This window comes from Dermacentor albipictus, chromosome 2, assembly GCF_038994185.2.
Source record: "Dermacentor albipictus isolate Rhodes 1998 colony chromosome 2, USDA_Dalb.pri_finalv2, whole genome shotgun sequence".
NCBI classification, from domain to species: Eukaryota; Metazoa; Arthropoda; class Arachnida; order Ixodida; family Ixodidae; genus Dermacentor; species Dermacentor albipictus.
This window is the reverse complement of record NC_091822.1, coordinates 7,378,621-7,404,873: the sequence shown is the minus strand read 5'-3', so window position 1 is coordinate 7,404,873 and position 26,253 is coordinate 7,378,621. Positions and strand designations below refer to the sequence as shown.

Genomic DNA, 26,253 nt, shown 5'->3' with positions numbered 1-26,253 from the left:
GTAAGGAAGGGAACCGAACGAATGGTATCAAACGCTGCTAAGAACTACTGAGAACAAACGAAGCCGGCAATTCATTTCAGGCGCACATGTGCATCTCCTTTTTTTGCATTGAAAGAAGAGAATCTATGAAATGATTGCATCGAGAAGTGCTCGAAATCTGAAGAAAAGGGCGTATGATGAGCCTCGCCGCTTGGACAATAATGTGTCCCGGTGTATTAGTACCAACAATACAGAGCTAAGTGCTAGTATTTTGAGAGCTACCATTGGTGAAGTGTGTAGCTGTTCATTCTGTTCAACGTCCGGCCCTAACGTTTCTTTCCTGATAACGCAACAAGGCGCGTCTTTGTTTGCCTGATATTCTTTCGAAATGCAGCGGGCACGGCGTCTTGCCAGTTCGTAAAAGATGCTGAAACACGCACACGCTAATACCTTGTCGGACAAAATAATACTCTGAACAGCTTCTCTAAGCAAGCCAGCGCAGTTTCTTGGGATGCATTCGCCAGTGTGTTTTTTCGTGGCACTCGGTGCGTAGACATTGAACCATTTTATTTTAGTTGTACCTAAAAAGCCCCAGAGAGTAGATGAGGGATGGGTGGACTTTGCTAAAACAGTTACTCGAGCACAGCTTTGAAATTATGAATGATGCATTGCATTGGTAGCAAGCCTTTCTAGTTTCTTGCATGCTGTTGTCATAAAAAAAAAAACAAGCGTGGATTCTCGCTAGGAAATACGGCTTTAACATGATTTATGTCGCCGCACAGGTGATGGACTATTCATGGAACTGAAATTTGAACTGGCGAGTGGTGTAATTTGTGTAGAAGTACTGTCTAAAGTTACAATGTCGTAGTGGAACTGGTTTGGGCATTAGGTTCGGAGACGCTTGATGGGTAAACATATCCAGAATAAATAAACTGAGCTTCTCCATATCGAGCTGATTGGAGTAAATTAGGTAGTGTATGTTTACTGAGATCCGAAACAAAGCATGCATATATTCTAACCTAGGGGAGAACAATTAAAACGTAACCTAATAATCGCGCTGATGGTGAGCTCGTCTTAGGTTGCGGCGGCTATTGGTGGCATTGGCTATGTTAGTTATATCACGTCGTCAAGTTAGTTTTTCTGAGATGGTAATACCGAGGTATGTGCACAACTTAACGGTTGTTATTGCCGAGGGGATGTGATGTATTTTGCTGATTGGCGAAGCTGTCTACGAGGGAAAGAGACTAGCAATCTTTTTAACAGTATTTAAGGTTATCAGTCATTCGTTACATCATAATTCAATATGATTCAGGTTATTTGAAAGCACGTTATTATCGAAACTGTTTGTTATGGGTCGAAAATGACAGAGTATTCAGCAAATAATCCATTAGTGAAGGAGATCAGTATGTATAATGTAAATCGGAAAGAGTAGATGTCCGGAAATTGTGCCTTGCGGTATGATTTAAATTAAAAATATGAAAAAGAACACAAAAGCAAGGGCATGTGGTCTAACTTTCATTACCGCGGTATAAAGTTCTTTACTTTTCGGTTAATATTACCAGTGGCAGAAAATGGGAGAGATGATAGGTCGACTTCATTCGTTAGGTTGAAGCCAAGGTGCGCCCGACTCCGTAGTTACATGAATGAAGACAACTCTTTTGTACACTTTACACTCTATATACAAGAGAATGAGCATTGGTGAGAAGTATTAGGGGTAGTCCTGGGAGGCCGAATTGCGTGGTGGTGGAATCTTAGTCATATCGCCACCTTGCCTGCGCCGACAGTATTACGGTAAACCTCCTTGTGGTCTGTTGTTTTATATAAATCTCCTCATTGTCACACATGCCTTGCCAGTGCGTTCAAAATCGATGGTGACGGGAAGGTTGTAGGTCTCTAACGTGGGTACGTGAGATAAGTTTTATGGAAAGTGTTTTATGGGGACTCTAAATGGCACTGTTGAAAAGTGGGCTGTCAAATTAAAAAAAAGCGAACATAATCTAGGATCGCACATACCTCGGTAGTCGTTTTATTTAACTCAATAATGAAGCTAGGATACTGTATCTTTATTTTTTTCTTTTGTGAGGATTTGTCGCAAGGTACATGGAGAAGAAAGGAGAACAAAAGCTTAAAGCTCTATGTCGGGCAGGAACTGCAGCAGTATCTCTGCGTACTTATTTGATATCCCCCAGCAGTTCTGGTTTTAGGGTAGGTCTGGCCTCAGTGAAGCCGTTCGTAAACGTTTAAGTATGATCACCCTCAATCTAGGGCGCCAATAAAGCAGATGTAAAGTGCCTGACGTTGTTACTGGAGCCTAGTACATGGAGGGCAGTTTCTTGGTTGTCCTTGGACCATCCTCAAGCACACGCAACTGATGGCGAAGGAACCATTCCTGCTCGTTATGATGGTGCCGACTAACGCAAGGGAGATCACCATGGATGCCTATGATGTGCAGTTCATAAAAACGTTAGGTTAGAATGCTGAGTATATCAGAATTTGTCGTATAAAAAGCACTTCTAAATAGAGTTCACGCAAAAAGCTACTTATATATACATCTATAATTACAGCATGTGCCATAAAGGGAATATTTAGCAAGACTCGAATGAACATTTGTTAGTTGTAAAATGCCATCTGGTTGAATAAATGTGTGTCTCGTCAAGAAATGTTCTTGTATGTGCCAACTTTTCAAAGACAGATTGTTTCAATGTATAAATCATCCCTAAAGTAAAGAAATGATGTCTTCGAAATAAAATTGGTTTATTGAAATTACGTTCTCTAGAAAAGTAGCAGGACATGGCACCACCTCTTCTGCTACATGTGCCAAGTGGGCTAGTGAAATAGACTAATGCCAAAAGCACAGCAATGTTCCGTGTAATTTGGCGGGGAAACTTTATCCCGTAATGTCAACGAGCTGCTTCGTGGTGCAACCATAATTTCTTTCCTATTCTTTTTTTGCGTCCTCTAAAACAATTGGGCGTCACCATGGAGGCCTATGATTTGCAGTTAATATAAACACTACGTTATAATGCGGGCGAAACCACAATTCGTGGTATCGAAAGTACTTCTAAATAGAGTTCACGCAAAAGCCTAACAATATTGACATGCAAAAGAGTACGCATTTGGGCTGGTTGGTTCATGATTACGAGCAATAAAAACAGCGCTAAACGACGGGACGAGTGAAGGGACACAGACAACGGCGCTGACTAACAACCAAAGTGTGTTTATTCCGTCAGTCCTGCGAAGGTCAAAACAAAGGCTGTTCAGCTCTGCGAAAAAGCCGGACTCTCCAAGTTGGCCTCCTCCATAAAGGCCTGCAAGAAAACCAGCCTTTCGGTGTTTTTCAGTGCCAAGACGCACAAAGAACTGTGCCCGTTTCGGGCCATTGTTTCTGAGCGTGGAACCTGGCAACGACAATTGAGAGTGTTCCTGCAAAGGTTTTTGTGCCTCCTCGACATTGATGACCCCTTCCTCATAAAGACGCCAGGTACTGTCTCCACCTTCCTCCGTGAGTAATGTCCAGAGCCTGTCCGAACCTTTTCCGTGGACATCAAGGACTTGTACTACTCCTTGCCTCAAGATGATGTATGCATTGAAGTCGGCCATTGCATAGACAAATATGGCGTTCTTAGGTTTCAGAATGCATGTGGTATCAACGTCGACAAGTTTTTAGAGCTTTTAAGGTTTTATATGATTTCCACTTTCGTTTCAATGGAGGATAAGCTTTTTATACAGAAGAAAGGTGTGTGCATCGGTTCATGTATAGCCCCTGTTCTTAGTGACATTTTATTAGCCAGCTATGACCGCAATCTTGTAACTAAGCTCAGCCAGACAAGCACTGTAAAAGTGATGCGATACGTCGATGACTTTCTAATTTTTTACAATACTAACGCCACTGACGCGCAGCCTGCTGCTGCTATAATATTTGACTTGTTCCGCACAGTTCTAGATTCTTTCGAATTGACCACGGAGCATCCGTCAGACAACAAACTCCGTTTCTTAGACTTGGAGCTAACGTTCTGAAGCAATCACGTATGTTGGGGTTACGCTCCTCGGTCTCATAAGCACCTCCTTCCATTTTCGTCCGCGCACTCAAAGATAGTCAAGCGCGGTATAGCAAGTTCCTGCATGAAGGCGGCCCTCATCCGGTCATGTGACCACCAAGTGGATGTAAGCTTCGAAAAGCAAGTAGCCAGACTGAAGCTCGCAGGGTTCTCGGTACCACTTTTGACCAGCATCGCCGAAAGCCTCGTAGCGAACCTTAAAGGAAAGCAGTCGGCAGCTGCTCTGTCCGAGAATCGCTCACGGCAAGTGGTTGCAGTAAAACCATATGTTCACCAGGTTGCGCACAACCTCAAAAAGGTTGTCAGTAGGGCAGGCGTCAGGTTGCTGTTTACTGCCAAAAATAAGTTAGGTAGCCTGTGCCACCAAGTCAATAGGGTAAGCAATAACAACAAAAAAAGTTGTAAAAAACAGCACAGACAGAGGTTTGTTGCTGACTGTTGTGACTGTGTGGTTTACAAGATCCCTCTTTCATGCAAGCGTTTTTATATCGGCCAAACGGGGCGTTGCATCAACGACCGCATGCGCGAGCACTTCAACAAATTTCAAAAACGGGCAAAAGATAGTCAGTTGTCACTACATTGCAATGAATGCGGCTGCAAGCCATCCTTCGAAGGTGTAACCTATCTGTCAAAATATCGTGATGACCGCGCACGCCTTATATCCGAAGCCTTCCACATTCACGTTAGTGGTGATGCATGTGTAAGCCTCCCATCCATTTCTCTCCTTCCAAAGGAGATTGCCTTCTTATCACATTAATTGCATTCCCCCTGCGCATGCCCTATCCTGTAGATTCTGTGGTTTCAGATAGCGGCGGAGCATATATATGCTGACTGACGGAATAAACACACTTTGGTTGTTAGTCAGCGCCGTTGTCTGTGTCCCTTCACTCGTCCCGTCGTTGAGCGCTGTTTTTATTGCTCCTAATATTGACATGTTTACTTGTCTTTATCGGACGGCACGTTTCACCGCCTAACAAATGTTATCGCACAGGGTAGGACGCGTTTGCATGTGTCGGAAGTTTCTGGAATGTTATCGATGGTTCCTTCCGCTGTCCGTTGTCGCCGAACCTTGTGTGACCCGACTGCATGTATGCCTGACCCGAATGGCATGCAACTTTGTGGAAGGCATGCGGGTCCCAGCGATTACTCTGGAACATTTGACGGCTCATCTATAAAAGCCGACTCGCTTGATTCGCTGATCATATTTTCGACCATCGCCGACTGTGTTCACCGCTATCGTTGTGCTTTAAGTGTAGCCTGCCTTTTTGGGCACAGGTTCGCCCAATAAAAGCTAGTTTTATCTTTCGCAGTATTGCTACTGTGTTCTTTAGCGTCACTACCAAGCGACATCTTGTGGAGGTGCTTTTCGTCCATGTACCGGACGCCCCCGACAAGCCTTGATCCAAGCCCCGACCGCAAAGAGAGCACCAACGTAGTCCCGGACCATCGAGCAAGCCATCATCTTCAACAGCTGTCCCTAGAGCACGGAATCTACCTGAGAAGACCAAGAAGATTGTGACCAAGACAACCACAATGGCAGCCCGTGTCACCCATCGTACTTCAACAACCCAGAGAGCCCCCTACCTTCCGTGGAGCTACGTCGGAGTATCCGGAAACCTCACTCGAATCCTTCGAAAGGATCTCGACCTTCAACAACTGGACCTCTGAGGATAAGCTACGACATGTGTACTTCTCCTTGGAAGATGCCCCGAGGACTTGGTTCAAGAACCGGGAGTCCACCCTTGCACCATGGGACCTGTTACACAGTAACTTCCTCAGGACATTCACGAGCGTTGTCCGAAAAGAAAGGGCCGAAGTTCTGCTGGAAACCCGAGTCCAACTACCCAATGACACCATCGCCATCTCCACAGAAGGGATGACCCGTCTTTGCCGTCATGCCAACCCAGAAATGTCTGAAAAGAAAAATTGGCGTTTCTTGATGTGAGGCGTAAAGCAAGAACTTCGCCAGACTAATCGGAAACCCACCTAAGACCGTAGCTGAGTTCCTGAGAGAGGCTACGACGATTGAGAAAACTTTAGAAATGCGCACTAGGCAACATAACCGCCAAGTGCTCACGCCTCAATGCGCTATCCAAGCACTGGGCTCCGGTGGTCTCCAAGAGACCATCAGGGCCATTGTGGGCGAAGAACTGCGCAAGGTCTTGCCTTCGTCGCAGCCTCAAGAAGCCTCGATCGCTGACATCGTGAAAGATGTGGTTCAGCGATAGCTAGGAGTTCCTGAGGAGCAACATCAATTACCGTAGCCCCAGCCAGAAGCGATGACCTACGCCGTCGTCGCACGCCGTCAATGTCCCCCTCCGCGACCACGCCGGCGCACTGTAACGCCCCAATTCCGTCGTCCGCCGCCGCCACCGCCAGCACCACCACCCGTCGCCCAGCGCACCTACGCGAGTAAGACGGACATTTGGCGCGCCCCCGAACACCGCCCGCTCTACAACCACTGCGGCGAAGCCAGTCTGCGAACCCAGATCCGGAAAACTTAAAACAGCCACAGATAGAGGTGTGGTTCCTGTTAGTGGAACTGACGAAGATCTTCCACCGCCGACGAAGACGCCAAAGAAAATACCTCGACGACATGACGAAACGCGGCCGTGCTGTCAAAGTCTGGAAGCAAAAATACGCCGACGAAAGACGACCTGACGACACCACGTACTAGCCGCAGGCCAACGCGACGCAGCCGTGATCCGACCCCAAGACCCAATCGTAACGCAAGACAAAGAACCACCGACCTCGACATGCTTCTCGATGGCCATGCCGTCACCGCCTTAATATACACAGGAGCGGATTACTCCGTCATGAGTGGACCCATCGCCGGCCAGTTGAAGAAAGTTAAAACTGCATGGGAACGCCCTCAAAGTGGGACCGCTGGAGGACACCTCATCACGCCGACTGGAACCTGCATGGCAAGAATGACCGTTCATGACCGGACTTACCCTGCCACCTTCGTTATCCTCCAACAGTGTTCACGCGACGTCATTCTCGGCATGGACTTCCAAAACCAACACGGCGCAGCCATCGACCTGAAGTCGAAGTCGATAACGCTGTCGAAAGATCGAGCAATACCGCCGGAGAGCTCTTGTAGTCACCATGCCTTAAGCGTGCTCGAAAGTCAAGTGAGCATCCCGCCTCACTCCAGCATTATTATTTCCGTCCGCACCGAAACACCCGCTGACGTAGAAAAGGCGTCATCGAGGGTGACCAACGCCTACTGCTAGACCGTGAAATTTGCGCCGCAAGAGGGATCGCTCGACTGCACGGAGGGAAAACTGAATTGTTGCTGACAAACTTCAACCAGGAGTTCAAGCACATCAACAAGGGCACGATGATCGCATACATCGAGGAAATTCTCGAAACAGGTAATGCGTCATTCCTATCGGATTCCGCCGCAACTACCCCGACGACCATTGGTTCCCGAACCAAACTCAGATAGTAATCCAAGCCTCCCCATGATTAAGCAACAACAGCTCAGAAGTCTGCTCCGACGATACAAAGGCTGCTTTTCGACGTCATCGAGGATTCGACAAAGACCAGTCAGCATCGCATAATCACAGAGTGCGCTCCCGTACAAAAATGAGTGTTGATGAACCATTGATATATTGTTGGGGAATGGTTGAAAAAACGAACTTCAACAATTTTTCAAGAGCAATTGAGTTCACTCAATCCTTGCACAACAATATTACCGTTGAGTGTTCTCAATAAACAATTTATTGGGTAATTTGCGTTGATTTTTCTAGTTGTTCTTTTGTTGTGTAGCAGTTGAGTCCAGTATACAATAATTAGGACTCGCATATGAAGACATTCCAAACATGTTTTGCGATGCGTTCCAACCTCATTCCTGTCACTTTGCGGCAGGTAGGTTCTTCTTTCGCCTCACTTTCATTGAAAGAAAATTATGTGTGACCGATGGGGTGGAATCGAACGTCGGCCGTCGAGCCCGGTACTCTAACCAATAGGCCACGAGCGCGCGCATACTCCTCTCATTCGAAAGCCAGTAAGCTCTGAAATGCTTGGCGTGTGCGCCGCGTGCCACTTCCTGGTGCTGTCGCTACAGCTGGCGCTTTGAAGCGCATATCTCCGGGACCGCCCCACTTTCGTAGCCATTTTCGCTACGTAAAAACTGCAACGTTAGACTAGATTCATGAGCGCTCAAGTTCATAACGATTTATTTCTTCACAGGTGTACAAATGCCATTGTCGTTTTAACATACACTAGATGACGTAACCATTGGTACGATCCGAAATGAGCACGTTTCCGGGAGCAGAAGAATGAGAAATTCACTTGCAAACACGGTGACTACGCGCATGTGGAGTTCCCCAAAAGTAGACACGGCGGCAGCGCGGCCGGCGATAAGACAGGTGCCGACAGGCGACGACGCTACGTTCGAGCATCGGACGCACTGTGGGAACCGTAGGATGCAAGCGCGCACATGCTACAAACATACACGGGTGAGGTCTTCGAATATCCTGCGACGTACCCTCTGTCCGTAAAGCAAATATAGTTTTTTATCCAATGTCCGTGGTATTAGAGATCAAAGAATGAACGCGCTTTGAGATCGCAGTGCGCAGCCGCTATAACCACTGACTTCAAAGAGCTTCAGATTCAGCAACAGCCGCAACAGTATCACAGCTAATCGCTGTATATGCGGCTGCTCACGTTTCTCGCCTTGCAAGAAGCACGCGATTTATTTGAGCCTCGCCAAACTGTCGTTATCTCATGTCCCAAGCCTGCAGGTCTCGTTGTTCAGTTAAGAACACCAAAGGAAAATGAAAGAAATACAGGTAACGGACTCTTATCGTACCTTACTTGTCACCTCGTCATCTGCAAAGACGCTACAAACAATTTTAGAAGTTTTATTTTTGTATAAATAGCAAGACTAGTAGGAATTTTTATTTCTAGGTGGCGCGAGAAACGTTAAGGCAGCGTTCGGGTGTGTATGTGTGCGCGCAAGCGGGCGCAACCGAGCTTCGTTTTGCGCACACTTTTGCAACAGTACACACGGTTACCGCTAGTTTCGTAGTCGCATTTTTTGGTCGTAGTATGTATTGTTTACGCTATAAATCAGGTAGTTCTGAAAAAGTTATGAAGGTTAGTTGGTGAAAAATTATTGCTAATCAATTAGTGGTTCTTAAGTGGCGTTATTTTGTGTTTGAAAGGTTTTTATAACTGAATACGATAGTGAAGCCATGTGAAGCTGTGAACGGCTTTCGGACTCAGTTATTCGGTTACAGTTGTGCGGTGGTTCACGCCTCGTGCTTTTTGATGAAAGTATTTTCTTTTCGGACATCATGACGCACATTTCAGTGAAATGCTTTAACGACGATAAGTGGGACGTTTATCCGTTAAAGTGGTTGGCTCACCCAGCTACTAGATTTTTAGTGATTTGCGAGCCTGACGGTTTTGATGAGTTGGGCGGCAGAGGCCATGATGCCTGTTGGAGAGAAGACTCCCCGAAACAGTCGCAGCCGCACTTCTGAAGATAGGTAAGTAATCTCGTTTTCTTGGGCACGCAGCCTTCTTTTCTATTTTGACATTGACGAGCGTGACATGTTAAGCACGCCGTCCACTTTGTTCAAGCAAACCGCATGCCCCGGAGCAAATGCGCGCGATACTAACTCTCGCTGCCGCCGTCACTTCGTTTGAAACAATGGTAGGCGGAGAGGCAGCGGCGCCCCATGTGCGTAAAATTGCATTGCTTCACTTGTCCCTGTCTAATGACGCTTGCTTCATTTGTATAATAGAACACAATTGGAACATAAGGATCGGCTTCTCTGCGCAGTGATAATTTTGTACAGTGGCCACGTCATCTTTCATGGGTGCTCACGTATGCCGTCTTGTAATCGCGTTACGATACGTGAGAGGCGCGCTGCCTTTCAAGGTATTCAGGCAGGCACTACGAGCTTAGGAGAACCGCGACAAATAATGTTGCAGCAGGTGTGCATCTGTGCTACGCTTGTACCACACTCGTACCGGAAGGCAGTGTTGCACTTCACGCTTACTCATTTCGTAACTATGGCGGCCTCCGTGGCAATTTGGGGCTGGAGGTCGTGGATACGATCCCTGCAGCGGCCGCATTCCAAAGGAGCGGAATGCAAAAACGCTCGTGCATTGCGGATTGTATGCACTTAAAAATTTCCAGGAAGTCAAAATTAATACGGAGTTCCCAACTACGACGTGCCTCATAATCAGATGGTTGGTTTGGCACGTGGAACATCAGAATTATTTTTTCCGTAGTGGCTCATCGTATACCAAACGGTTAATGTGATCACCTTTTGTGCCGTTAAGCGCACCTCGATTTAGGTTGCGGCTAATGATGCGGCGCACCGCGAAATATATTTCACCTCTCCGAGATTTGCAGCGAACAGCCAACCGATTAGTCACAGCTTCCGCGCGGTGACTGTACACGGATACACACCGCAAATGAACAGAGGTGTGGTGACGTGGTCAAAGAACACAACCGCCGACGGGCTCACCTTATCGCCTATCACCGCCAAAAATACCACAGTAAGCATCTTTATCTAGAGCGGCGGGTTGCCGTTGAAGGCGTGCTGTACAATTTTAATAAGCGGTAATGGAAACATGCCATCGTTCTCTGCTGCCTCTTTGAGTTGGACCGATCTGAATATGCGTTGTTTCCAGAAGCGAAAGGAGCGCCAACCGGCGCTTTGTCGCCTCGAGCTAAGCGTCGCACTCGAGCACCGTTTGCGCGGTGAGGAATCACGCGTCCATGAAGCTAGCTCACTGCGCGGACGCTACCGCGCAAAACGCGCAAGGGCGTGTACGCGACATTCTACAAACAAGTTTCGCGGGATGATCGGAGCCACGCTGGAGCGGCTAGCTTGAAAGAAGCGGTACATGTTCTCACTGGTACAGGCACGCTCACGCTCGCATCACTCTCGGCGAATGTTTAGGTCATTCCTTCTACTGGATTTCTACCCGAAAATTCGATATCTGTTTGGTATCGGCTATGCACTGTCGCGTGGTCTTTGGTTCTGCGAGAGAGCCGGGAATATTTTCCCCACTGTGAAACATCGCTGTGCGTGTTTTAGCTAACATTTACCGTAGCTACCCATTTCTTCCTTTTCTCGACGGCACTCGTAAAGAGTCGCAAATTTTTACTTGCCAGTATAGTGTGTACTTCTATTTCGTGCGTAGTTATGTGCAGTGTGTGGCAGATTCTTAATCCGCGCAATCTCATTTTCTGTCCACATTCTCTTTTCACAGGTTACGTATGCAGCAAATTCCCAGGTGCTAAAGTGTTTCACGCCAAAAGCACCTTGGCGTCGTGCAAGAGACACCCGTTGATATGTGGCTGATTTACTAGCAAGCTGGCATCTCTGTTGCCACTCTCCATCAAGTGGGATTTTCAACTATTTTTTGTGCTGCCCTGTGATGTACTAGCTGGTGCATGTACGCTGTGAAGGCTTATATTCGATTTGCTCTGGCGTTTAGTAGTAAAGGATGGGCTACCTTTTGAGGGGAGGCATTTACTTTTGTTTGTGAGAATGTTTACCAGCCTAACCAAGTGATACGTGCGTAGTGTAAACAGCAGCGCGAACAGAGGCGGACGACGGACGACGAAATAGGTAGTAGCACACACGAGCGCAAGCTCTACTTAAAGTTTGCTTTTGATGACAATTGTACTAAACACACTAGTCAACTTGGCAAAGGTAAAAATCCGTGCATGCGTGGCAGAAACAGCCACGTGCGAGAAGAAAAAAAAATATGAAAAAGCCATGTCATGGAGAATAAACGTGCGTGAAAAACGAGAACTATCGGTCAAATATTTCGAAAAAGCGAAAGATTTGTCCGATAAGTGACACTACCCAACGAGAAATACTCTTTTGAGGTCTGCAACTTTTTCCCACTAAGAGCAACACATAACTTGGTTATGCATTTGTTTCGTTTGTGATCAATAAATATTGCTTCTGGAACTCCTCTGGTGTTGCGGTATAGAGCAGAAAGAACAATTGTTTCATCACAAACACCAGAACACAAGAGGACTTATGGAAGCATTATTTATTGATCACGAAGAAATATTCATAAGCAAGATTTCTGTGACCCTTAGTGGGAAAAAGTTGCTGCAGTACCTCTCGTTAATATCACTTACAGGAGAAACCTTTGAGTTTTCATGTTTTTGCTAGTTTTTGACGCACATGTTTGTTCTACAGGACGTATTTCGCCCCTTTTTTGTTGTGCCGGGCTGTTTATGCTGCGCATCCATGGCTTTTTCTTTGTGAAGTTGGCCAGTGTGTTTAAAATCTTCGTCTTCACGAATAAACTTCTAGTTGAGTCAGCGTTCATGTGTGTTTCTACCTTAATTCATCCTTCTCGTCTGTTTGGGTGATTGTCAAATACAAATGTACACCGAATCGGCGAAGTGTCCATAGTATTGATACATGAAGTTATTTGCGCTGTTTATTTCAGGAAGGACGCTATAGGGTCTTATCTTCTCTTTGGTTTTGACACTGAGTACATTTTTTTAGTTCAACTTCAAGGAGTCCCCTGAGGAAGCCAATAAGAGTGATGGTAACTTCCTGTGTGTGTAAGATTTATGGATTTCATCCATTGAAGGCATGACATGGCACATGCCTGATTGTAGGTTGCAAGCATTCGTAGTATGATCTACTTTTTGGTTCTCATGGCGCTTCTTTGTACTGCACTGCATTCTCCAGGCAAATGAACCTTTTTATGCTCCAAGTGCATGCGTTCTTTTTCTATATGTTCGAGGGAAAATTGTGAGCTTAAATATGCATATATATCATTTTCCTTGTAATCTTTTTCAACATGGGTGCTGTAGCTCCCTCTGTCTTTCAGTTACTGCTTCGTCCCAATTTTTATGCAACCTTTATCTATTTTATGCAGCAAGATTGTGGTGCTATTTATTAACATTTTATCTGCGAAATTGAGGTAATTGGTGTTTCGTATATGCATTTATTTGCGTTTTTCACTGTCTGAGCAATCTGGCTGTCGAGTCATTGGAGCCTTTTCTCATCCTTTATGACTATTTCTGGGGTGCTTGATACTGAAAGTGCAGGTGACCATTTATTTGGCTGTTTGGAATTGTGCTAGCCATGTGGTACTACCAATTTTCTGTGCTACATAATTATTTTTTCTCTTATCGTTCAAGGTATTAGTCTTTCCTTATCTCTTTATTGACTGAGGTACCACTTAGTTGCTGGGTATAGGGAAAAAGGCCCCAAAAAGTTCTTTGATTAGCTTTGTGCAAGTACAGAAAATTTACCTGAAAATGAACTCACTAAATTGAGGAACTGGCACTAACAAACTCTTCTGTACCCCAAATTAACATAATCAAATGCTGTACTGTTTGTTCTTCACTTGTGCCAGGGAGACAAGCTGCTTTCATTGCACAAAAGCTTTACAAGTTTATTTCTGAAGAAGGCCATCCTGACTTGTCAGAAACACGATTCAGATGTTCACCATGCCCGGCAACTTTCTGAATGATGTCTCGTCAAATAATAGCCACGTTGAGTGAGGTTATTTGATAAAATAATTGGGCAACATGAAAATATATATATCTCAAAGACAAAGCTCAGGCAAGTCTACTTTGGTACTTCATTAAATTTTAATCCCGGTGAAAGACGTGTGCTAAAGGTTGTATATATTTACGTGAAATCATTTGTTTCAAGTTTGGTATTTTGCCTTCTCACAGTCAGCCGTAGCCATTCCTGTGATGTGTTAGTGTGCGCAGCATTTTAATGTACCATATTCAGATGTCTTTTGTGTATTCACATGCAAGCTCTTCAAGTGTTCATGTGTTCAAAGTTGGTTGTTACAAGGGCATGGTTAAGCCCTGCCTTTTGAGTCACTTCGCCTTCATCATAAACTTAAGTCGAAAGTGAAGAGCACAATGATCGTTTTGATTGGATTCATATATATAGGTTTTTTCAGATGTATTTACACTGCTAGAGTGCTGTAGGTGCTAGCCTATGTCTCCAGGTTCAATGTAGTGGTGCCTTATGTACTGTAATATTTCACGTGCACGCATCTTTAGTGTAAATAAAGGTACTTCAAGGTGATCAGTCTCTCCTTTGATTTCGTTTGTGTTTGGGAAAGTTATGAGCAGGCACCGGGGCATGCAAGTGTAAACAACGAAGCACTTTCAATATATAAGTAAAGATACACTAGCCCAACGAATCGTCAATAATATTTCAATGGCGACTTCTGAAATCTCAATGGCATTTCAACTGTGCCACAATATGCTTTTTGATGCTGTGGCCATAATACCTCAACAGGTCAACAGAACTACCACAACGTCAGTTCAACGCAGAATCAATGGTAACTAAACAACCATTCAACAAAACAAACACAACGGGCCGTTTAGGCGCAATGGACTTTCAATGGTAACCTAACAATTATTCAATGTTGATGTACCCAATGGTGTTTCAATTAAATTTCTGTGGCCAACATTCAAGAGTACTCAACACTCAGCCCGACAATTCTCCAACAAACTCTCAATAATTCCTGAATAAAAAACTCAACATTGACCAACAATATTTCAATGCCTTCGCAATAATTTTTTTTGTACGGGCTCGACCACTCCGCCAGACCCCTTACCGAGTTTCGCAGCGAGAACGTGAAGCTATAGGGGAACAAATCGACAAAATACTGCGCTATGACATCATCCAGCCGTCGAAAAGCTCGTGGGTTTCCCCTGTTATCTTGATGAAGATAACGACGGAACCTTACGTTTCTGCATCGATTATCTTCGACTGAACAAGATCACAAAGAAGGATGTATACCCCTATCATGGATAGACGACGCATTAGATCGACTCTGCAACGCAAAATACTTCTCGCCGATGGATCTCAAGTCAGGCTACTGGCAAACAGAAATCGATGAGAGAGATCATGAAAAGACCGCCTTCATCACGCCAGACGGCCTCTACGAGTTCAAGGTCATGCCATTTGGACTGTGCTCTTCACCTGCAACGTTCGAGCGCGTCATGGACATGGTGTTAGCAGGATTGAAGCGGCAGACCAGTCTTGTTTACTTGGGTGACGTCATCCTTCTTCAGGGGAAATATCGATGATCACCTTAGCCTGCTTAGACAGTACCAGAGGCCATCAAGTCATCAGGGCTCACTATGAAGCCACAAAAGTGCCGCTTCGCTTACGATGAGCTACTCTTCCTAGTCCACGTCGTCGGTAAGTCTGAAGTCCGCCCCGACCCGCATAATACAGCTGACATCGCAAAGTTCCCGCAGGCCATCGACAAGAAGGCACTGCGTAGATTCCTTGGCATCTGTGCCTACTACAGGCGCTTTGTCACGGACTTTTCACTCATTGCTGAGTCGCTGACACAGTTAACTAAATGTGACGTCGAGTTCAAGTGGGAAATGCCGCAGACCGACGCGTTTCAGGAACTCAACCGACGCATGCAGTCACTGCCCGTATTTGCGCACTTCGACGAGGACGGCGATACCGAAATGCACACTGACGCCAGTAGCCTAGGCCTCGGTGCCGTCCTAGTCCAGAGAAAAGCTGGACATGAACACGTGATAGCTTACGCTCGCCGGTCGTTGTCAAAAGCGGAAGGCAATTATTCTACAACCGAAAAGGAATGCCTCGCCATCGTTTGGGCTACAGCGAAATTTCGCCTTTACCTATAAGGCAGGCCATTCAAACTCGTCAGCGACCATCACGCCTTGTATTAGCTAGCGAAATTAAAGGATCCTTCAGGACGGCTGGCGTGGAGGAGCCTAAGACTGCATGAATATGATATCGCTGTAACCTATGCCCGGACGAATACAACCTGATGCCGATTGCCTATCACGCGCCCCCATTGACTCGCCGCCGCAAGATGAGGAAGATGACGACGCCTTCATTGGCATTTTGCGCGGAAGGCTTCGCTGAACAGCAGCAAGGAGACCCGGAGTTCAAAAACCTCGTCTAGTATTTGGAAGGGCACACCGACGTTGTCCCCAGGGCATTTGAGCGAGGATTATCTTCGTACTCGCTCCAAAACAACCTACTCGTAAAGAAGTACTTTTCAGCAGTGCGCGGCAAGTACTTTCTTGTCCCGTCAGGACTGCGTCCAGACGTATTGCACGCCCTACATGACCATCCGACCACTGGACACCTCGGGTTCACCCGGACGCTATCGAGGATACAGGAAAGGTATTATTGGCCGCGACTGACCGCCGATGTCACGCGTTTCGTCTGAACATGCCGAGACAGTCAGCGACGCAAGACACCACCGACAAGGCCAGCGGGGTTACTACAGCCGATCGAACCTCCTCGCCGACCATTTCAGCAGATCGGGATGGACTTGTTGGGACCCTTTCCGAAGTCAACAACCGGAAATAAGTGGATCGTTGTGGCAACAAACTACCTCACCCACTTCGCTGAAACTAAAGCACTGCCGAAAGGTAGCGCAGCCGAAGTGGCGAAATTCTTTGTCGAAAACATCCTGCTGTGACAGCGCGCCCCAGAAGTCCTCCTCACCGACAGAGGAACGGTCTTAACAGCGGTGCTCACCCAAGCCATTATGCAATACAGTCAGACAAGGCACGGGAGAACAGCGGCCTACCACACACAGACGAATGGCATTACGGAGCTTCTGAATAAGGCCCTCGTCGACATGCTAGCAATGTTCGTCGACGTTGAACACAAGATCTGGGATGCCGTCCTGCCGTACGTAACATTCGCTTACAACACGACGGTGCAAGAAACAACACAGATCACGCCGTTTAAGCTGGTTTCAGGCAGGAACCCGACAACTAAGCACGACGCAATGCGGCGGCACGCCACTGACGAGGAGAATCTTGACGTCGCTACCTATCTCCATCCCTCCGAAGAAGCTCGACAGCTTGCCCGCCTACGGATCAAGAATCAGCGGCGTACCGACAGCATACACTACAACTTCCGACGACGCTTCGTCGAGTAGCAGTCTGGTGACCGTGTTTGGGTATAGACCCCGGTACGCCGATGAGGACGGAGTGAGAAACTATTGCGACGCAATTTCAGACCCTACAAGGTCATCCGACGTATTGGCGCACTGGACTATGAGGTCGTGCCATGCGGCATTTCGCATTCACAGCGGCGCCGCGCGCGATCTGAAGTGTTCCACGTGGTGCGTCTTAAACCCTTTTACGGACGCTGACGAACATCCTTATTTTGTTGTTTTTGCTACGAGTGTTTTTCCTTATTACTTTCCTTTGTCGGCAGCATCGTGTCGATGCTTTTAAGAGGGGGAGGGGTATTGACACGTGTACTTGTCTTTATCTGGCGCATTTTCACCGCCTAACAAATGTTATCGCATAGCGCAGGACGCGCTTGTATGTGTCGGAAGTTTCTGAAATATTATACATGGTTGCATACGCTGTCTGTTGTCGCCTAACATTGTGTAATCTGATTGCATGTATGCGCGACGCGAATGGCGTAGAACTTTGTGGAAGGCATGCGGGTCCCAGCGATTAATCTCGAACATTTGACGACTGATCAATAAAAGCCGACGCGCTTGACCCGCTGATCATATTTTTGACAATCGCCGACTCTGTTCGCCGCTATCGTTATGCTTTAAGTGTAGCCTGCCTTTGTGGTCACAGGTTCGCCCAATAAAAGCTAGTTTTATCTTTCGCAGTATTGCTACTGTGTTCTTTACCGTCCCTACAACGCGAAAATATATACATCTACAGTTACAGCATACAGGGAATACTCCGCAAGACGTGAATAAGGATGTCTTACTTTTGATGCAGTGCTGTTCTTTCTAGCTTCAGTTTGTTTCTGTGAAAATCTAAGCGCATCGGCTCTGCCCCGCTCTCTGCTCGGTCGTGATGGAAGTGGACCACCTTGCGCGTCTGCTGGCGATTCCGGCGTCAGCGGCGGCCGCCTCCAGGAAGCGGACTCGTCAAGAGAGCGACGGCGACAACGAGGACATCCATGTTTACTCTCTCAGCAGTAAGGACCTTTCCTATGACGACTTACAGCTTGCGGAGAGCCGCAGAATGAAGAGAAAGAATACCAGGACGTTTTTATCGTGAAGCACGCAGACAGTAACCATCATATTTGTGCCCTTGCTTCCTACCGTCAACATGAACCTACTTAACAGGCAATCTGTGTCGATGTCACAGGAAGCCCTGATGCCAAACGAAATAGCAGAGATTTTAGTAAATAGTCGAAAAAAGCTACTTGTGGTTGATGCCCAGCATGCGGCTGCTATGACTATTCTACGCAGTGTAACGCGCCTCGATGCATTCAGGTACGCTCTTACCTCCCTCTGGGATCTGACGTTGTCACCGGCATAATCTACGACGTAGACGTCGCCATCCTTAGTAACGACTTGCCTATTCTTATCAAGCCAGCATATTATACGGTCATTGTTGACGTTAAGCGGCTACACAGTTCACGCTGCGTGAACATTGCATGTTAAGTTGGACCACTTGAGACACGCAGTGCGGCCTTTCATTGCGAAACTTATTCACTGCCACAAATGCATGAAATTCGCACACGTGAACAATATCCGCGAAAATCAGGTAGCTTGCCACTGCTGCGCCGAGCCCAAGGCTGCAGATGAATGTGGCGCAACTGTTGTGAAGTGTTCGAACATCGGCAGGTCCCATAAAGCTTCATCGAAGAATCGTCGCCATATTAAGAAGGAAATGGCCATCGTGAAAGATATGGCGAGAGATTATTGATTACATCGTTATGCCGCCGATAAAATCAGGAATCGACGTTCCCATCGCCGGCGCTCCTCAAGGTAGGATGTTTCCTCTGCGACACGCATGCTATTTCCTACAACAACACATCATACTCCTCTGCCGCCCAGGCCAGGCACTGTAGTGAGGTCCACGAAAAACAATGCCACTGAGAAGACCAAATCTGACGAATCTGGGCCTTTCTTGCCAAAACGACAGCATTCACCCACAGAATCACAGCAAGCTTTTGCTGGACAACCACCGACCCCTACTGTCGGTGATATGTGCGACCAAGACAGGCAGAACCGCCGTGGTTGCTCAGTGGCTATGGTGTTTGGCTGCTCAGCACGGCGTCGCGGGATCGAATCCCGGCCACGGCGGCCGCATTTTGGTGGGGGCGAAATTCGAAAACACCTGTGTACTTAGATTTAGGTGCAAGTTAAGGAACCCCAGGTGGTCGAAATTTCCGTAGTCCTCCACTACGGCGTGCCTTATCATCAGAAAGTGGTTTTGGCACGTAAGAACGTGGTTTTGGCACGTAAAACCCCATAATTTGAATTTTAAGACAAGCAGGTGGTTGTAATGCTGCAATCGCTAGTTAACACAATGCGCATCATACAGAACAAGCTACCAGCACTAGCAGATTGAAGTGGTTTGCAAATACTCGATGCACCATATCCATTTCTTGCTAGCACCGTTGAAGCATCATGGGTCGACCAATAGTCTCCTTCCACACTGAAGTTGTATTCATATAGGAGGTTGTGGCCAAGTACGGCACCAGGGTGGCCAATCCTGCTCTGGTGAGGAATTTATGGTGGGAAATGGTGTTGGGAAGAATTGGGGATAGATGTTATTGGAGAGTACCTTAGTAACCAGCGATTCACTGATGATATTGCCTTGCTTAGTAACTCAGGGGACCAATTGCAATGCATGCTCACTGAACTGGAGAGGCAAAGACGAAGGGTGGGTCTAAAAATTAGTCTGCAGAAAACTAATGTTTAACAGTCTCGGAAGAGAACAGCACTTTACGATAGGTAGCGAGGCACTGGAAATGGTAAGGGAACACATCTACTTACGGCAGGTAGTGGTCGCGGATCATCAGACTGAAATAATCAAAAGAATAAGAATGGGCTGCGGTGCGTTTGGCAGGCATTCTCCGATCATGAACAGCAGGTTGCCATTATCCCTGAAGAGAAAAGTGTATAACAGCTGTGTCTTACCAGTAGTCACATACGGGGCAAGAATCTGGAGGCTTACGAAAAGGGTTCTACCTAAATTGAAGACAACGCAACAAGCTATGGAAGGAAGAATGATGGGTGTAACATTAAGGGATAAGAAAAGAGCAGATTGGGTGAGGGAACAAAGACGAGGTAATGACCTCTTACTTGAAATCAAGAAAAAAGAAATGGGCATGGGCAGGAAATGTAATGAGGAGGGAAGATAACCGATGGTCATTAAGGGTTACGGACTGGATTCCAAGGGAAGGAAACCATAGCAGTGAGCGGCAGAAAGTTAGATGGGTGGATGAGATGAAGAAGTTTCCAGGGACAACATGGCCACAATTAGTACATGAGTGACGTAGTTTAAGTATGGGAGAGGCCTTTACCCTGCAGTGGGCGTAACCAGACTGATGATGATGATGCACTTAAATTAAAGGTGCGTCGATATTTCAATGGAATGTCAGAGGTCTAAAGACCCGTATAGCAGACTTCCGCCAATTCTTGTTTACAATATGCTTGCCCATACTGGTAATTTGCGAACCAAGGGCATCAACGCCACTCAGTTTGTCCGATTACGAATCTTTCGTCTCCTCCACATGCGGTGCGAGCCCGAAAGTAGTTATCTACATCCCCGCGGACTTTATATATGTCGATAACGCGGTAGCGCCTCGTGACGACATCCAATATGTCTGACTGCATGTCTAAATAGACTGTGTCATTTAGACTAATTGGAGCTTACATTTTCCCAGCGGGTGACCTTGACCACAAACGACTTAAGGTAATACTATTGTGACGCAGCAGTAATCACGGCGTTTATTCCGCGTCAAAAGATTAGGCGAACCGACCACGCCCACAGCACGGAGCACACACGAGAACCAGCCCCACAAGCGATGATGAAGAACCCCATATGAACCCCATATGATGATGATCGTGTACAGATGACAGAATATAGCTTATAAATTCCCACAGTAATGTCCCCTCGCGCGAGAGCGGCCATCCTGGCCGCAATTCAAAGGGGCGGTGAACGTCTCGTGAAAGGCTTCATACGGGAAACGTGGACAATCTCAGCGGCGCGGCAGCGGCGGTCATTTGGAACAATAACTGGTTCCACGCGATAGTTCACTGGAGAAGTCTGCTCCAAGACTCTGTAGGGGCCGATGAAGCGAAGCTGAAACTTGTCACACAAGCCAGGAGTACGAACTGGTGTCCGGAGAAGCACTTCCTCGCCAGGGCGGAAGCACACGACGCGATGAGAGGCGTCGTAATGCTGCTTGCGGTCCTGTTGCCGTGTTTCGGTGTTGAGGCGGGCGAGCTGGCGACAACGCAGAATGCGGGACACATATTCTTCGCAGGAGGAAGGACATTGATGGACAGTTGGCGCGAAGAAAGAGACGTCAAGACAGGTAGAGGGCGAACGACCATAGACAAGGTAGTATGGCGAGTAACCGGTCGTGCGTTGAACGGCGGTATTATATTGCTACGGCACAATATGTGCGATCACGAAAGGCCAGCAGTGTGAAGACGACGACGACGATTAGATGCTAGCGTGGGCTGTTGCCTCTTGGCCTAGCGCAGCGTATTTTCCTTGTAAATATATTTGTACATAGCTTTTCGTCTGCGTCATCCTACGTAACATATCTGGTGGAGGTGGACGTTCCCTGTACCTCGTCACGGAGCTTCGCAGTGGACGGTACGTCGAGCCTTCCTTCATGGCTCCCGGCGACGACAACCCGACTCCGCCGGCTCCGACACCTGCTGGTACCTCCGACACCGGTACCTCCGACTCCGACACCTCCGACACCGGTTGTGCTGGTAAAAAAGAAGGATGGCTCATGGCGCTTTTGCGTGGATTATCGGCACCTTAACAGGGTTACCAAAAAGGACGTGTACCCCCTACCTCGGATTGATGACGCCCTTGACTGCCTCTACGGTGCTCGCTATTTCTCCTCTATTGACCTTCGCTCCGGCTATTGGCAGATTGCCGTGGACGATCTCGACCGCGAGCAGACTGCCTTTGTGACACCCGACGGTCTTTATCAATTCAAGGTGATGCCGTTCGGCCTATGTAACGCTCCTGCCACTTTTGAACGCATGATGGACTGCCTTCTTCACGGTTTCAAATGGTCCACGTGCTTGTGCTACTTGGACGACGTTATCGTATTCTCCCCAACGTTCGCTACGCACCTCGAGCGCCTCTCAGCAGTCCTGGACGTTTTTCGGCGAGCCGGTCTGCAACTCAACGCATCGAAGTGCCAATTCGGCCGTCGCCAGATTACCGTCCTTGGACATCTCGTTGACGCGAACGGAGTGCAACCGGACCCAGGCAAGATCCATGCTGTTACGCACTTCCCTGTTCCGACGTGTGTCAAGGATGTGCGCAGCTTCATCGGCCTTTGTTCGTACTTCCGCTGTTTCGTGAGGAATTTCGCCGGCATAGCACGACCACTAACCGACCTTTTGAAAAAAGACTCTCCTTTCCAGTGGGGCGATAACGAGGCCTCTGCATTCTCTCATCTAATCGACATTCTCACAACGCCTCCCGTTCTGGCCCATTTCGATCCTTCTGCGCCTACCGAAGTCCGTACTGATGCCAGCGGTCACGGAATTGGAGCAGTACTAGAACAACGCCAGCGTGGCCACGACCGTGTTATCGCTTACGCCAGCAGGCTCCTCTCACCCGCGGAGCGCAACTATTCCATCACTGAGCGTGAGTGTTTGGCCCTAGTTTGGGCGGTTGCGAAATTCCGCCCATACTTATATGGCCGACCCTTTTCCGTTATCACAGACCATCATGCGCTTTGTTGGTTATGCTCATTGAAAGACCCTTCAGGAAGACTTGGTCGCTGGGCCTTACGCCTCCAAGAATATTCGTTCTCTGTCACCTACAAATCTGGCCGACTACACAAGGACGCTGACTGCCTGCCTTGCTACCCGGTAGACGAGCCTGACGACGCCGACAGTAGTACCGCCGACGGCATTTTCTCTGTGTCTGCCTTCGCTAACATCGCCGATGAGCAGTACCGAGACCTATCGCTGCGAGTACTCATCGAGCGTCTGCGCTCTACACCTACCGACGCATCCGTTCGCCGATATGTCCTCCAGGGCGGCATTCTGTACCGAAGGAGCTTCCTCCCTGATGGCCCTGATCTTCTTCTTGTCGTGCCAAAACATCTACGACAGGCTGTGCTCTTTGAGATGCATGACGCACCTACTGCAGGACATCTTGGGGTAACCCGCACGTACGACTGCGTCTGCCACCGCTTCTATTGGCCTGGTCTCGCTCGCTCCGTTCGACGCTATGTTGCTGCCTGTGATCCCTGCCAGCGTCGGAAGACAGCTCAGGTGCTACCTGCCGGTCATCTCCAGCCGATCACCGTCCCTGTGGAACCGTTCTTTCGTGTTGGATTAGACCTGCTCGGTCCCTTTCCCACGTCATCCTCTGGGAACAAATGGGTAGCCGTCGCGACTGATTACGCCACCCGATACGCTATCACTCGGGCTCTCCCTACCAGCTGCGCCACTGACGTCGCGGACTTTCTCTTGCGTGACATTATCTTGCTTCATGGCGCCCCGCGACAGCTGCTTACTGACCGTGGTCGAAACTTCCTCTCGAAAGTTATCGCTCACATTGTGCGTTCCTGCTCCATTCAACACAAACTGACTACTTCATACCATCCTCAAACCAATGGCCTGACAGAGCGGTTAAACCGTACTCTTACCGATATGCTGGCCAAGTACGTTTCCAAGGACCACCACGACTGGGACATTGCCCTTCCTTACGTAACATTTGCGTACAATTCTTCCCGGCACGACACCGCTGGAGTTTCTCCCTTTTATCTCCTGTACGGTCGCGAACCTACCTTGCCCCTAGACACGGCACTTCCTCCTGCTGCGGTCTCAACAAGCGAGTATGCGCGCGACGCCATCGCCCTCGCCGACCATGCACGCCAGCTTGCCCGTGCTCGACTTACGGCCTCACAGACCACTCAGCAGTGTCACTACAACGCCCGCCATCGTGACGTACAGTTTTCACCTGGTGCGCTCGTGCTCCTGTGGTCGCCCTCTCGTCACGTCGGACTTTCAGAGAAACTTCTTTCGCGATACACAGGGCCCTACCGTGTGCAGCAGGGAATCCAAGGCATCGTCTATTCGCGGCATAGGGTATACATCCTTGCGCGTAATCTTGTTAAGTGCTCGGTAGTCTACACAAAATCGAACAGAGCCGTCTTTTTTCCGAACCTAAACAACGGGGGAAGACCAAGGGCTAGCAGAGGGGCGTATTATGTTTCGTTGGAGCATGTCGGTGACGTTCTCGTCAATGACTTTCCTCTCGTCTAGCGATACGCGATATGGTCTACGGCGCACGATGGATGTACCATCTGTCTCTATCCGATGCGTCGTAATCGAAGTCTTTCCCAACGCAGTTGAAGGCGTGTCAATGGAAGCTTCATGTTTTTGGAGCAAAGCAAGCAATTGTTGTGACTGCGAAGGTGTCAGGTCGGAACTGATGGCAGCTGCAAGGGCTGAAGGAGATGCGGCCCGTCCGGTACAAGGACCTTCAGAAGAAGCTGGTTTAAAGGAAACAACAGATATAGACTCCGATTCAGTGGCGCAAGCCAATGTAGTGCCTTTAGGGATGAGAATCTTTTCGGATGTCGGGTTTGTAGCGTAGAGAAGTGCAGAGCCATGATCAAACCTAACCAGCCCTAATGCAAAGGCTATCCCTCTTGCAAGACAGCGTGTAGATGGCAATACGAGCACGTCGCCGCAGTCAATCACACCAGACGTGATAGTAACGATGCTTTGATGGCGAGGAGGTAACGCGGTATCTTCTGCAGCAAGGAAGTCAAGGGGTGCGGCACCTGCATGAAGTGAATAGGTCGTGTCGGTCAAGTGGAGAACGCGTTGTCCACAGCAGATGGAGGCGGAGGCCGTAGAAAGAAAATTCCATCCCAATATGAGCTGCTGGGCACACGAACTTAGCACTGCAAATTGTACGTGATGTAGAAGTCCATCGATGGAAATACGAGCTGTGCACCAGGCGATAGGTCGAATGGAGGCCCCTTGAGCAGCGAGTAGCGTAGGTCCATCATAGGGGGTCATAACTTTCCGAAGTCGCGAACACAAATCACGGTGAATGACTGAAACACTAGCACCAGTGTCTATTAAAGCTTCTAATTGTACACCTTCTACAACCACCGATATCACATTGTACGGACGCGATGGAGGAATTTCTGTCCTGTCGTTTGATGCAGCTTTTCCTCCAAAAGCTGCATAATTCAGTTTTCCGGACGACGCTCGGCAAATTGAGAAGCAGGTCTCAGTGGGGACGTAGAGCGGCGAAGGGGTGACGGCGAGCGGCGTCTCGCAGGACGGTAAGCCGTCTCGGATGCTACAGTAGGCGATGGAGAGCGTCCGCGCGGTGCGCCATAAGGACGGCGTTGGTCATGGAAGCTCCCTAGACGATGGAAAGTAGCTCCGGGCGAAAAGTCATCCCGTTCGTAGACATCATATCCGCGACGCTCGTCTTGCTGGCGCGTGCGGCAAAAACGCGCTATGTGGCCACGGTAGCCGCAGTAGTAGCAGATGGGACGAGGAGGACGCCACTGCGGATAGCTGGTTTGGGTAGGTGCGCTGGTAGTCATGGAAGCGATGTGAGCCGGTGTTGGTTTTGGAGGCATCGGTGGGAGGATGACTGGAGTAGCTGCGGCTACTTGTGCGTACGTTGATGGGGCCCTAGGGGTTAGAGGGTCCGTGTACGCTGCACCAGCCATTGATGCCAATTCCTCCTTGATGACGTCTCGCAGATTGGTATCGGAGGCAGGAGAAGGCATAGGTCCCGCGGCTAAGCCAAGATACTGGAGCTCTTCTCGAATTATTGCGCGTATCATCGCTCTTAACGCAGGGTCGTCGGTGGTAGTGTTTGTAGTGGTGTCTGGCTGCAACCGTACTGATTCGAGTTCGTCAAGGCGCTGGCAAGTAGCGACGATATCAGTGACGGTAGCGGGGTTCTGGATGGCTAAAGCATTGAAAGCAATAGCTCCGATGCCTTTGAGTATGTGGCGAACCCTGTCTGATTCGGTCATGGCCGTGTTCACGCGTCGACAAAGAGCAAGCACATCCTCGATGTACGACGTATAAGATTCACCGGGCTGTTGCTTGCGAGTGTCGAGCGTCTTTTTTGCGAGGGCGGAACGAACAGCCGGTGTGCCGAAGATTTGGCGGAGCTGCTGTTTGAAAGCGCCCCAGTTCGTGAAATCAACCTCATGGTTGAAAAACCAAGTCTTCGCTACTCCTGTGAGATAAAAGGCGACGTGAC

The 26,253-nt window shown here is 48.2% G+C and overlaps 1 long non-coding RNA gene across 1 annotated transcript in view; it reads left to right on the top strand.

Moving 5' to 3' along the window:
* Positions 1-378: 378 nt before the first annotated feature.
* Positions 379-26,253, top strand: part of LOC135913210 (uncharacterized) — a 67,567-nt gene continuing 41,692 nt past the window's right edge. Inside the window, exon 1 of the long non-coding RNA XR_010567902.1 lies at positions 379-524. This is a non-coding gene — a long non-coding RNA (uncharacterized lncRNA). The remainder of the gene's footprint in view (positions 525-26,253) is intronic.